Below are 13,435 nucleotides of genomic sequence, written 5' to 3'. Positions count from 1 at the left end.
CAGTTGAAGAGGGCCTGAGAATCTACTCTCTGACCATCCCTTTTCTTACCTCTACCCTTGAGGCATAACCTTCATGTTACTTCTGAGGAACTCTGGTGCCTTGGGAAACCCAGTTTGAAAACCACTGGTACAGAGGCATAGCACTGCTTCGAGGTTCAAAGACTTGGTTCTATCCTAGTTCTCCCCTTAGCTGTTGGACCTTGAGCAAGTCATTCAATCCCAGTGGGCCCAGTTTCTCCATCTATACAGTGAATTTCTTAGCATGGACAATTTCTGAAATCTTCAACTCTCAGCTTTGACACAGTGAAGATTCCATGGCTGTGAAATTTAGGTTCCAAAATTTTATGATTCTCAGATTCTGGAAGTCTACAGCTTAAGGTTCTCTGAGAGTGACTGTGTACTTTAACAATCATTTCATAGTAACTATCATATTTTTTAAAAAAGAAAGAAAATAGGCTTGGAGAGTTAGCTTTTTTTTTCTTCCCCTTAAAGAAAGAGTGGTTAGAGAATGTCTTCATGGAGGAAAGCCTTCAGTTATACAAAGATCTGTGGGAAAAGCATTCCTGGGAGATGGATGAGCATATCTAAAGGTCCTGTGGTGGGGAATGAACTTGGCACATTCAGGGAACAACAAGAAGACCAGCAGGGCTGGAACGGACTGAGCCTGGGAGAGGGTGGTAAGAGGTAAGGTGGGAAGGTTGGCTGGGGTCCTCTTGGGCAGAGCACTGAGCTTAGATTTCATTCTAAATGCAATGAGGGGTCACAGGAGAGTTACAAGCAGGGGATGACATAACCTGATTTACAGGGTTTTTTTTTTGTTTTTTTGTTTTTTTACAGGTTTTTAAGAGAATTTTTATTGGAGTACAGTTGATTCACGATGCTGTGTTAGTTTCAGGTGTACAGCAAAATGAATCAGTTATGCATATACATATACCCACTCTCTTTAAGATTCTTTTCCCATATAGGTCACTACAGAGTACTGAGTAGAGTTTCCCGTGCTATACAGTAGGTCCTTATTAGTTATCTCTTTTATATATAGTAGTGTGTATATGTCAATCCCAAAAGATGCTTTTGGCTTCTGTGAGAAGAATGAAACATAGGAAGGCAAAAATGGGAAGCAAAGAGACCAGAGAGGAAGATAAAGCAACATTCCAGATGAGAGATAATTGTGACACGGGAAGCATCAGAGGAGGTGGTGAGAGGTGGTTGGATATGAAATACATTTTGATGGTGGAACAATCAGGACTTGATGACTTGATGACATACCACACATACTAAGATACTGCGGACGTAAGAAACAAAGAGCAAATTCTAATACGAGCCTTAAGGGTCATGAGCGTGTTGCTCAGAATTGTAGATGTTGGTTGGCAATTGGACTGCTTCTCATGTGGACAGCTTCAGGAAGCTGCTCTAGGGTAAAGAGGAGCAGGGATGTATTTATTTAACAATTGTTCAAGGTTCTTCTGAACCACACAAGCTAGTAAACATATATTAATAGGATATATACAAATGGTATATCCAGCCAAAAGTGGGATTGTGAACAATTTTCTTTTTCATGCACTTCTTTATTTTTGAAGTTGTTTTTAACAGGTAAATATAAATCCCTTTAAGACAAAAAATAAATCTAATCCAGTCCTACTGGAGAGAGATGTAGTTTGATGGATTCAGGGAGATGGTGTGTTTGTTTCTCTTGCCACCTTTGCTGTCTTTCTAATTCCCAGTTCTCAGCTCTTAACTACAGCTTTTGGTAATTTGCCTACCGGTCAACTGACGTGTGTCCCACCTTGTTTGCCCCCCATTTCCTCCCAGCTCTCGCTTGGGTTTGGGCTTCATTTGCTGCTGGGCTGTACTAGAGGGGCCCCTGGCTTTGGCACCCTGAACTACACCTGCTCAGAGCGAGGCACATTCTTCTCAGGCAGTAAATGTGATTTGACTGCCTGATTGATTCATTAGTCTAACGGTAACACATTGCTGGGATGCTAAGTTTGCTATTTCCCCAAAATGTTTTGAGGTTTTCCTCCTGACAGCTGTGCTCATTGCAGTCCTGGTGAAAACAACAAAATGAAAAGGAACCTCATGGGCCACACACTTCTAAACCATGTAGGGAAACATTTGGTTCCTCGTAGCTGTCAACACAGTTATACCCACAGAGAAAGAAAATGAAAGGCGAGGTTGAGACAGCTCAATCTGGCCTGGAGAGTGGGGCAAAGGCTTGGAACTTTCATGCCTGGGCAGAAGGATGCCAAGACCTCTCTTGTTGGGCAGGGGCAGGGGCAGAGCAGCCGTGAGACACACTGGTGAGAGCAAGTTGCAAAGCTGACAGTGCATGAGTCTTTAGCCAAAGACCTGCCAACCCTACAAAGAGTTCCATGCTAAAACCCCAGGGAGGAGATTAAGGAACTATGAGGTCTCCAAGGCTGGGGATCCCAGGAGGGAGACCCTCCATCCCAGGACAGCTGATAAAGGCTCCTAAGCCACCCTTGCAGTTCTTTTCCTCTCTGGGGACTCACATGAAAGAACAGTACTGAGCAATGCATGACTTTAGAGAGGGCAAAATTAAGTTTTCTGGAGGCTCCTTTGGACTATTGATTCCTCAATGGGAAGAAGGGATGTCCCCTTGGGGGAGGTATCAGAGTCTCAGAGAGACATTTCTCATCTAGTTTCTACCCCCACCTCCCACATATTCTAATTTTGCCACCATAGGGGGGAAGTGGGCTCCACTGCCACCTACAGCTACTATTATTGACGGAAGTGCCTTATTCATTCAGCAACTAGGTGCCACGCACAGGCGCAGCCCTCGGGGAGACTGAGACTAGAAACACACGTTCTGAGCCCCTGTGGTTTAGACTCTGTGACAAAGACCAGGTGACTGTGACAACTGAGGTTTTGTTTTACTAAGTTTTCTCCCTTCTTCTGATATTCCTTTTTTAAAAGGCAGAGGGAAAATAATGCCCACATTGATTGAGTGCCTCCGACGTGCCAGACATCACGCTGCTGTCCATGTGTCTGTCATCTCATGTGATCCTAACAAGAAGGTTAAGGAGTGGGTATTCATCTGTCTGTTTTACAGAGGAAAAAGCGAAGGCTCAGTGAAGGTAATTAACTCACTTAGGTCACACAGCGAGTACATGGCAGAGCACGGCACTAACTCCGGTGTCTCCAATGCCAAAGCACGTGGAATGCAAGGGCTTTGCGATGTATGTGGACCAGCCGGATCCACATTACTTGGGCACTTGTTAGAAAGGCACCTGCTGAATCAGGACTTGAGTTTTAGTAAGTATCAAGGTGATTCATTTACACATTAAAAATTGGGAAGCACTGAGCCAGGAAACTCACACACAAAAATGATCTCCCTCTCAAACATAGAACACACTTTGGAAATCAGAAAGATTTATCACATTTCCCCCATTCTGTCTTCAACACTTTCTCAAATGCTGCCATACAGCTTTTAAAGAGTATTCCCGGGCTTCCCTGGTGGCGCAGTGGTTGAGAGTCCGCCTGCCGATGCAGGGGACACGGGTTCGTGCCCCGGTCTGGGAAGATCCCACATGCCGCGGAGCGGCTGGGCCCGTGAGCCATGGCCGCTGAGCCTGCGCGTCCAGAGCCTGTGCTCCATAATGGGAGAGGCCGCAACAGTGAGAGGCCCGCGTACCGCAAAAAAAAAAAAAAAAAAAAAAGGGTATTCCCCCTACCCAGAGTGAGAAAACATTGAATTTAAGCGGTAAAAATTGCCAGGTGGAATTTGTGTGCTGCTGCTGATCTCCCCGCCCCCGGCCACGCCCCCGGCCACGCCCACACACACACCTGTGCTATTCAGGATGGATCAGACAGCTCGGGAAGGGGAACTTTTTATTTACAGATCCGAGTGGTTAAGGCTGAATGCCCCAGTTTCTCAAAGGATAGCTAGAGGACACAGACCTTGTTTCGGGAAATAATTGACACCCATTCTAATAGAATTGGTCAAAGTCCGCTTTTCTCTTTCTCACTACTCAGATGAGCTAGTGCAAGCCTGCTGTTTGTAATGTGGGACTAACAACCACTCAGCTCAACTTTGGGGCTTAAAGACCCTAATAATAAACCCAGAAATCGTTGACATGAGGCTACTTACAGGTCTCTAATCCCTATAACCTTACAGGAAGTCAGAGTTGCTGCTGAGCTACACAGCGGCACCTTCGTGCAAATTAGAAAAAGGGGCCCCTCCAGATAGATGCAGCGCCAAACTGTATTGACTTGGTGAGTGGACTGAGGGGTAGATTTCAGCTGCCACTTGCCCCTTTGGCCTGGAACCCTTGTGCAGTGAACACCCTGCACAACCACACATGGTGGCCCCACGGGAAACATTTAATATCAGTTATGAAGTTGGATTGTCAACTCCACCAGGGCGGAGGTGACATCTGTCTTGCTCACTGTATCCAGGCATCTAGTTCAGTGCCTGACTCAAGAGTTGGTGCTTAATTAAATGTATGTTGGACAGATGAATGGATGAAGGAAGGAAGATAGGGTTAATGACTCACCAGGCTCAGATGTGCAAAGTCAGTGGCCTCGGAGAGTATGAACCAAGGGATATTCATGAGATTATCTTTGTCACCTATATCCTTCCATGGCCTTGAAAGCACAAATACTGCATGAGAAGACTCTGTTGCAAGTAGACCTATGGTACTCTGACTTTGAAAAAGGTATAAAGGGGCCCTTTCTGAAACTGCTGCATGAGGACTTTTATTAACAAATACGTATTTCTCGGCCCTTGGGTACTAAGGCATGAAACTAAACGATTCTGATTCTCAGGGTGGTGTGGCCTAAAAATTCTCATGATAATTTTTTTTTGGGGGGGGGTTGAAAAGAGATCCAAGAATTCAGGAAAGAACCAGAAGAATCAGGTCCCCTAAGGTTCTACTTCCCAAGGCTCTTCTCCGTGTCTAAAGAAATCAATTAAAAACAAAGATGCCTTGTATGAAAACCAGGCACTACATGGCTAGTGCATGAGAAAAAGATAGAGTCCCGCCTGCAAACATTTCAGGGTAGCCTCACGGAGTGGGGGGCTGGGGAACAGAGAAGAACATGAATGTGTGTTCTGACCAAGCACATTGCAGATGAGGGCTCAGGATTCCCAAGCCCTCGGGTGCTCCAGATGCTTGGCCAGTGTTTTCCAAAGCATCTTCCATGGAATTCTAACCCTATGGGATGCTTCTTGGAAACAGGTGCAACTGTCAAAAGGAACAACCTTCTCTGGATATTTACAATGAATATTAAACTGTTTAGCATCCCTGCCCACTTCCTTTGTTTAATCTAGCATTTTCCAAACTCACTTGACCCCAGACAACCCACCCTTCCACTATACACACCTTTGGAATATCTGTTAGTAGTCAGCCAGGCCAGTCAGTTGCATAAAACATGGGTTTCAGTTCCGTGGAGAATTTGGGGGCTAAGCTTACTTTCCCCTGGGCTCAAGAGGGAGAAGTCCGCTGTTCAAGGGCCTCCAGACTGGTTTTCCATCTCCCTTTCAGGATGTCAGGCCCTGGAAGTCTGGGCTCCAATGTTTTGACAGCACATCTTAAATGTGTTTTGCTTGTGAGGACCCAGCATAATTTGATGGTGATCATAATCACATTTTAAAAGAGAGATAGAGGAAACCAACAAGAGTCACTTGCCATTCTCCCATCCCTGGACTAGAAGTGACCACGTTCTTTAAACTCTTCACCACCAGAGTGTCAGAGCCTGTGCAGCCCGGGGTCTTGCTCAGATCTCAGGAGTAGCCCCGTTAGGAGCCAGACACCACCTTGTTGATGGAGGGCAGCGTTTCCTTCTGCTCCCCAGGTAAGTCCCCATGCCAGGGCTGCCCCCTTTCCTTCGTCTGAGGTGGAACAGAGAGGTGAGGATAGCAGAGGATGGAGACTGGCCCTGGCTGGGCTGCCGGAGCAAGCTGAATTATATTCACATTCCCAGCGAGTGTCAGGAGTGGAATGCAAGAAAGAGCCCCATCCCCCCACCCCATCTCCCCAGTCTCTCTCCAGTCCTCCTCTCCGCCTCCCCACCCGGGTCTATCCCAGGAAGCGTTGTCACTCCCAAGCTGACCCCTCCACCGGGGCCACCAGGCCTGCTGGGAGGATTCCAGGCAGTGACAGCTGCCTGCAGCTCACAGGGCCCTGTCCGCCACCCCGCTTGCTCTCCTGGCAGCGGCCACTGTGATTGCTGGGGAGGGCAGAGGGCTTTGTGACCTAGCCGGACCTCCTACAGATGTAATGTCCTTTACTGAAATCATCTCCCTCCCACCATTTAATGAGGCTGAAATCAGAGAAAACCTGAAACTGACAGAGGGGCTACATTTCCCAGAGTCCACCACCTGCCTCTTACAGGGAGCATTCTTCCCATCTCTCTCCTTTAAAAATGTTCTTAAAGTTTATTGAAGATCACTTTAATACATGGACATAGTTTATAAAGTCAAAAAGACCTATAAGGCTTATTTTTTAAACTGGTCCCCCTTGCTGACCCTGATCTTTTCCCCAGAGGCAGCCGCCTTCAACTCTTTTAGCTGTCTCGAGTTTTCAGCTGTAGGCAACTTCTAATTGACTTCCACTAGAGAAAATGAGGATTTAGCTCTCTTACACACGCTCTCTCCCTTTCTCTCTCTCCCTCTCTCACCGCCCCCACCTCTCTCATACTTCCCCTCTACTCATCCTCTCAGTCTCATAGATTCTAGTTAAATCAATATTCGGTGCTTACTATCCTATGCTTTATGTAAATATTGTTTGCCAAGACCACCCAATGTACTACGATTACATTTTTGTACAATTTTGTGTTTCTCAGACTTACTAATTTTTCTGGTCGCTTAGTTTTCTATGTAGCTAACTATATCTCCAAACTCTACATCATAACTATAAAATTCTTGTTGATATAATAAAAACCTCAGGAACCTATAAATTCCATGTTTCGCTTTGAGCCCTACACCCTGGGCCTGATTGCTGTGCTGAGCCTCATGCACACCTGTGAGCCAAGGCACACCTGTGGTCTGGGTCGTCTGGGGTAAGCTTTGCCTTTCTCCTGTGTTACATCTGCTCTTTCCTAGATTCTCTGTTTTCCACTTTCTTGGTTTACGCTTTCTTTTTTTTTTTCTGTTTTTTTGTTCTGTACGCGGGCCTCTCACTGCTGTGGCCTCTCCCGTTGCGGAGCACAGGCTCCGGACGCGCAGGCTCAGCGGCCATGGCTCACGGGCCCAGCCGCTCGGCGGCATGTGGGATCTTCCCGGACCGGGGCACGAACCTGTGCCCCCTGCATTGGCAGGCGGTCTCTCAACCACTGCACCACCAGGGAAGCCCTACGCTTTCATTTTGATGGGGCACATCCTCTAGTAGCTTCCTGAGAAAGGGTACATGAGAGGAAAATTTGTTGAGACCTAGTACGTCTGAAATGTATTTTGTCCACATTTAGACTTAATTGATAAAATTATTAATAAATTCTGGGCTGGGAATTTATTTTCCTTCGGGATTACAAAGGTTCTGCACTGTATCTTCTAATTTCCAGTGATGGTGTTAAAAAGTTCAGTGCCTGATCGCTGATCCTTTGAGTACGACATTCTCTCTTTGGAGCTTTTGATATGCTTCTGTGCTAGGCGCTCTGAAGGCTCTTTAAATCTGGAAACGTATAGCTCTGGGAAACTGCTGTGCATAGTTGTTTTTTTTTTAATAACTTCCTCCCCTCTATTCTCTCTGTTCTTTTAGTCTTATTTTTGGATGTTAAACTTCATGGATTGTGGTAGACAGAATAACCTCCCCCCAACCCAATCCCTGAAACCTGTCAGTGTGTTATCTTATATGGCAAAAGGGACTCTGCCATGATGATTAAGTTAGGGATTTTGAGACAGAGAGAATACCCAGCATTATTCAGTTGGGCCCAGTATAATCATAAGGGTCCCTATAAAAGGGAGGCAGAGGTGGGGGTCAAAGTCAGGAAAGGGAGATGTGGAGATGGAAGCAGAGGTCGGAGTGATGTGCTTTAAAGATGAAGGAAGGGACCACATCAAGGAACGCAGGGGGCCTCTAGAAGCTGGAAGTGGCAAGGTAATGGATTCTTATCTCAGGTTTCCAAAAAGAACACAGCCCTGCGGGGACCATGATTTTAGCCAGGTGAGAACCATTCAGGACCTATGACCTCCAGAACTGTAAGAGAATAAATAACAACTTTGCAGTTGTTACAGCAGCCGTAGGAAACTCATAAAAAGGACCTACTACGTGCCTGGGCACCACCCAACAGTTGGCATTCTTTAACTTCTTTGCTGGAGCTCTCCTGAGCCTTCAGATCAGGATGGGTCCCACATTGCAAACCCTCCTCTTGTGTTCATCATAATTCTGATTAAATAGTGATGGCTATGATTATTCCTTAAGTGTCTCTCTACCCACTAAGACCATAGGCATCATGAGGGCTGGGACTGTGGGTCCGTTCATTTTATTCACCACTTTGTCCCATAGATCTTAATAAATTTGTTCTGTGTGAATGACTAAATTAATTAAATGAATTCTATTCAGCAGTCCTCACAGCAACCCCTAAATAGGAGCCATTCTCCATTTCACAGATGAGGAAGCCAAGACCCACATGAGGCCCCATCCCATCACTTTTCCATGGATTAGGAGGGACAGGGCAGGATTTGAGCCCAGCATTGTCCTTCTGTGCCCAATTGTCCAGCAGTGTAGCCTCTAAGCTAAAGATGTCCCCACACACTGTCCGCCTCTGCCCCTCTGACCGTCCCTACCCCTAGCTGACTTCTGCCCAGCAACCCGACACTCTGGGGGAAGGAACATCTTAATTAGGCCGCCCTGCAGCTGTTAAGGGAGCTGCCTGGTCCCTGATGGAGGTGGAGGTTTCAATGACGAATCCCGTGCTTAGCTGGGCTGGGGGCGAGGAGCTATAGGATTTGTCAAGTTGCTCTGGGATCCTTGGGAATGGGCAGCGTTCCAGAATCAGAGCGTCATCATCGTTATTATTGTTTTTATCTAATCTGTTCTTGAGAACAACCATTTTGAAACTGGGCAAAAATACAGCCTAATATATTTAAACATATATTTTTATTTTTGTCTAATTTAAAAATAAACGCATTGATGTACATTTTCCAAGTGGCTGCCTGCTGAATTCCTAATGTAATACAACATGACTCAGAGCTAAATTTAAAGAGAGAAGCACATATGTTTAATGCAGGCACCAACTTTCAATCTGAGGAGAAACAGAGTCAAAAGTATTTTTTTTAGCGTGTGAACGGACTGAGTGCACAGTGAATTATCTCCAAGCCATCTGGGAAGTCTGGTGTTTTTCAATGCCTTCACAACTCTAATTTTAAGCCGTTATTTGGCCTTTAAATAACAATATCTTTTCTTTCCATTGGAATTTGCACCAGATTCCGCATTTATTGCGCTATCGACTCCAAAAAGAGACCTATCTTTGAGAGTGAAAAGAGCAAAAGTTATTGAACGTATTACTCTGCAGATTGGCTCTGGGAAAAAAACAGCAGTCTGATAATTTGCAAATGAAGTTTGACATATTCTGGGACGGCATATTGCACTCACCACAAACAGCCTGGTTGCGCCCGGCGGGGAAAGCTTAATTAAAGCCCCCTTAACAGCGTGTAACTCGAGGAAAAACACTTAGAGTGCACTGTAAATGACCTTCAAGTTGTTCCATGGGGTTCCCGTTCATGAATGGTCTTGATTTTTACCTAGAAGACAGTACAATGTGATTATAGACTCTTAGCTCTAAGGGGGTTCTGGTCTACCCTACCGACCAGTGTCGGAATCCCCGGCATAGACTCCAGATAAATGCCCATTTATTTTCTACTTGAATACCTTTAGTCATTGGACTCACTGCCTTCCTGATTTTAGGAAGTCCTTTGCAATGTTAGGTTGAGATCTTCCTCCCTACAACTGGTTCTCATTATTGCCACTAGATTACACAGGAGTCTTCCCCATGGTTGACACAAAGGTAAGTTGAGGGTCACCATCACGACCTTCTTCCTGTTCTCATCTTCTCTGCTACAAATGAAGCACATCCAACTCCTTTACGGAAAGAAGATGACCACTTGGGTAGGTTCTCTCCAGTAAGAAACATCGTAATTTTTTAGGAACCTGTCCATAGGGGAGAGGACAAAGGAGACAAAGGAGAAGATGTCTTGAACCTCTGTGAAGCCAGATTTGGCCAATATTTTGTTTATTTCGTTTGAATCCCCAGACTTCTATTCCTTCCACAGCTTCTAGGTATGGTCTGTTCAGAGGTACGGACTTTGCTGAAAACCAGATCCTCATCAGTACAGAGGTTCTCAAAGGGAAAGGCCTGAAGACCACACCACTCAGTCAGAAGACCCCCCAGACCTTCTGCTCCTACTGGTTCCCTCTCACCTTCCACCAGAAAACAACAGGGCAACAAACTTGCCAGAGTTAAAGTGAGATGACCGAGATGACTCCAACAAAGACCTGATGGAATACATCAACGTAACATCGATGTGTGGCCCAAGAGCTACTTTGTTCCACGGTAGATGTTTGCATGTGATTTTGTCTCCTGTGAATTCTCCTTTGCCTTCTCTTCTGCAGGGACGCCCTTCCCACAGGTATCCACCCAGCTCAATCCCTAACCTCACACCGGTTACCACTCAAAGCTTTCTTTATCAGACCAACCTATCAGAATGGCTGCCTCCTCATTTCTCTGTCCATTCATCCTGCTTTATTTTCCCTCTGAACCGTTCTCACCACATGACATGTTATAGATATAGCTATTCTTTTTTACCATCTGCTTCCCTTCACTAGCATGTAGGCTCTGCAAGGCAGGGACTTTATCTCAGTCCCTGAGATAAGGACTGTACCCTGCTGAATCCCCTGGGCTTATAATATTCGATTAATCAATATTTATTGAATAAATGTTTGAGAATCAAGATGTGGATATCAATCTATGGATATCCGTCCCAGAATATCCTTCAGACAGACTTGAGAATAGCTGGATTAGCTTGAACGTTACATCCTACATGAGCCCTTTCTGCCTCCCAGATAAAGTGACTCTCCCTTCTATAAGTTCTTTTCAAACTCGGTGGTCACCATTCATATGGCCTTGATGTTAATAGCAGTTTGAATTTTAGCTGACTTGCATTCATATCTCTCCTGTTAAGAGCAGTACCCAGAGAGCAATCATTCAGCCAGATGCCAGCAATTGCCCGGAAAACACAAGGTATAAAAACGAATGGCATCCTCCTCCTCCCTCTGTTCTCTTTCATGGAAAGGGTTTGGAGATATTTTGGTTATGGTAGCTATTCATAATGAAAACTTGTCATGTCTAGTACAGTTTGGGGTGCTGGTTAGCAGTCTGGGTGAGGTGTAGTATGATAAATATCTCAAAGACCTTTTACTATGTGCTCAGTTATGTTCACTACAATGTCAGGTATTATTCAGAATTAATTTGAAAAGCCCTTTTAAAACACAACAATAAAAAGACAAATAAAGTTAAAAATGGACGAAGGATTTGGATAGACAGTTCTCCAAAGAAGATATACAAATGGCCAATAAGCATAAGAAAAGATGTTCAACGTCATTAGTCATCAGGGAAACGCAAATCAAAACCACGATGAGATTTCAGCTCACACCTACTAGGGTGGGCATAAGCAAAAAGGCAGACATCGAAAAGTGTTGGTGAGGATGTGGAGAATGTAGAATGGTGCAGACACTACGGAAAACCCTGGCAGTTTCTCAAAAATTGAAAAAGACCCAGCAATTCTACTCCTAGATAAATATCCAAGAGAACTGAAAACATATACCTACACAATAACTTGTACACGTATGTTCACAGAAATATTATTCATAATAGCCAAAAAAAGTGGAAACAACCCAAATGTCCATCAACTGTTTAATGGATAAACAAAAGCTGACATATCCATTCCTTTCTGCCACAAAAGAATGAAGTACTGATAAATGCTACAACATAGGCAAGCCTTGAAAACACTATGAGTGAAAAAGCCAGACACAAAAGACCATATATCATACGATTCCATTTCTATGAAATTTGCAGAGTAGGCAAATCCATAGAGGCAGAAAATAATGAGTGGTTTCCAGGGACTAAGGGGAGCAGAAATTGTTCTGGAATTAAATAGTGGTGGTGGTTGTACAACTTTGTGAATATGCTAAAAAAAAAAACCTTTTAAAAGTGAATTTTAAGGTATGTGAATTCTATCTCAACGAAGCTGTTATTTTTTAAAAAGTTCTTTGCCTTTCAGTAACTGAACACTTAATAAAAGTGATTACTATAGTTAGCTCTTACATATTTTCAATTATGGAAAGAAAACACAAAAACCCACCCGAAAATCAAGTAGTTGGATAGAGTCAAATACCACGTAAACAGCCTTCAGCTCAGTGCAGATAACACAAGCGGTCACATTTTGGGTGGAGAGAAAATGGAAGTCTCTTTCTTGGGGAAATTATACAGGAGGAATAAAATGATTATTGGCCATACCATGCTTTCTTCTTCCTTTCCAGCAACGACCGTCACAGTGGACAGTGTGCTAGAAGCCACTTAGACCACTGATGTCTACCAGGCTGTCAACAGAACCAACAAATCCTTAAAAAAAAAAAAAAAGACCTAGAATCTGAAAAACTCAAGGCATGTTCAATACCCACGTGATATCCCTAAGAAAACAAACTTTTCATTATGGAAAAATATCAAACAATATAATGAAACCCACAAACGCATCACCACCTTCAACAATTATCCGCTGACAGTCAATCTTCTCTCACCCTTTCCCTCACTTACCTCTGTCCCCCCATATTATTGAGAAGCAAAGCTCGTATATTATATCGTCTTATCCAGAAGTATCTCAGTGTGTCCCTCTAAAAGATGACCCTTAAAAAAACCCCACAAAATCTGTTCAAATTTCCCTTACTGCCTTACAAACTTTTAAAGAAACAGTTCGCATAATGTCCTTTTTAATTGTTATCTCCATTCTCCATGGATACATGAAAACATGAATAGCAATGACTACTATTTACAGCAACAGCTACTTTGTGCCCGACAGTTTCCTGGGGGCTTTCCACATATTAACCAACATAATTCTTGCATCAGTCACACGGAACACCGCCCGTGTCCCATCCCCCAGCTCAGGGAGATTAATTAACCTGACCAAGGGTCAAGCTGGCTGACCCAACCTCTGTTTCCCACTCATGATTCTCCCTGGCCTGCCTTTATTCTAGGGCTGTGCTGTTCAATAGTATAGCCACTAGCTACGTGCAAAGAATTTCAAAGATTTAGTAGGCAAAAAAGTATGTAAACGATCTCATTAGTAACGTTTATATTAAGATGATCGTATTTTGGATATATTGGGTTAAGTAAAATCTATTGTTGAAATTTCACCTGGTTTGTCCTTAGTTTTTTCAATCGTGGTGAAATACACATAACATAAAGCTGACCATCCGACCATTTT

The sequence above is a fragment of the Monodon monoceros genome, unplaced genomic scaffold (genome assembly GCF_005190385.1).
Source record: "Monodon monoceros isolate NGI ecotype Baffin Bay Population unplaced genomic scaffold, NGI_Narwhal_1 Super_Scaffold_5, whole genome shotgun sequence".
In the NCBI taxonomy this organism is placed as follows: Eukaryota; Metazoa; Chordata; class Mammalia; order Artiodactyla; family Monodontidae; genus Monodon; species Monodon monoceros.
The sequence above is the reverse complement of the archived record's forward strand: the minus strand, read 5'-3'. Positions refer to the sequence as shown.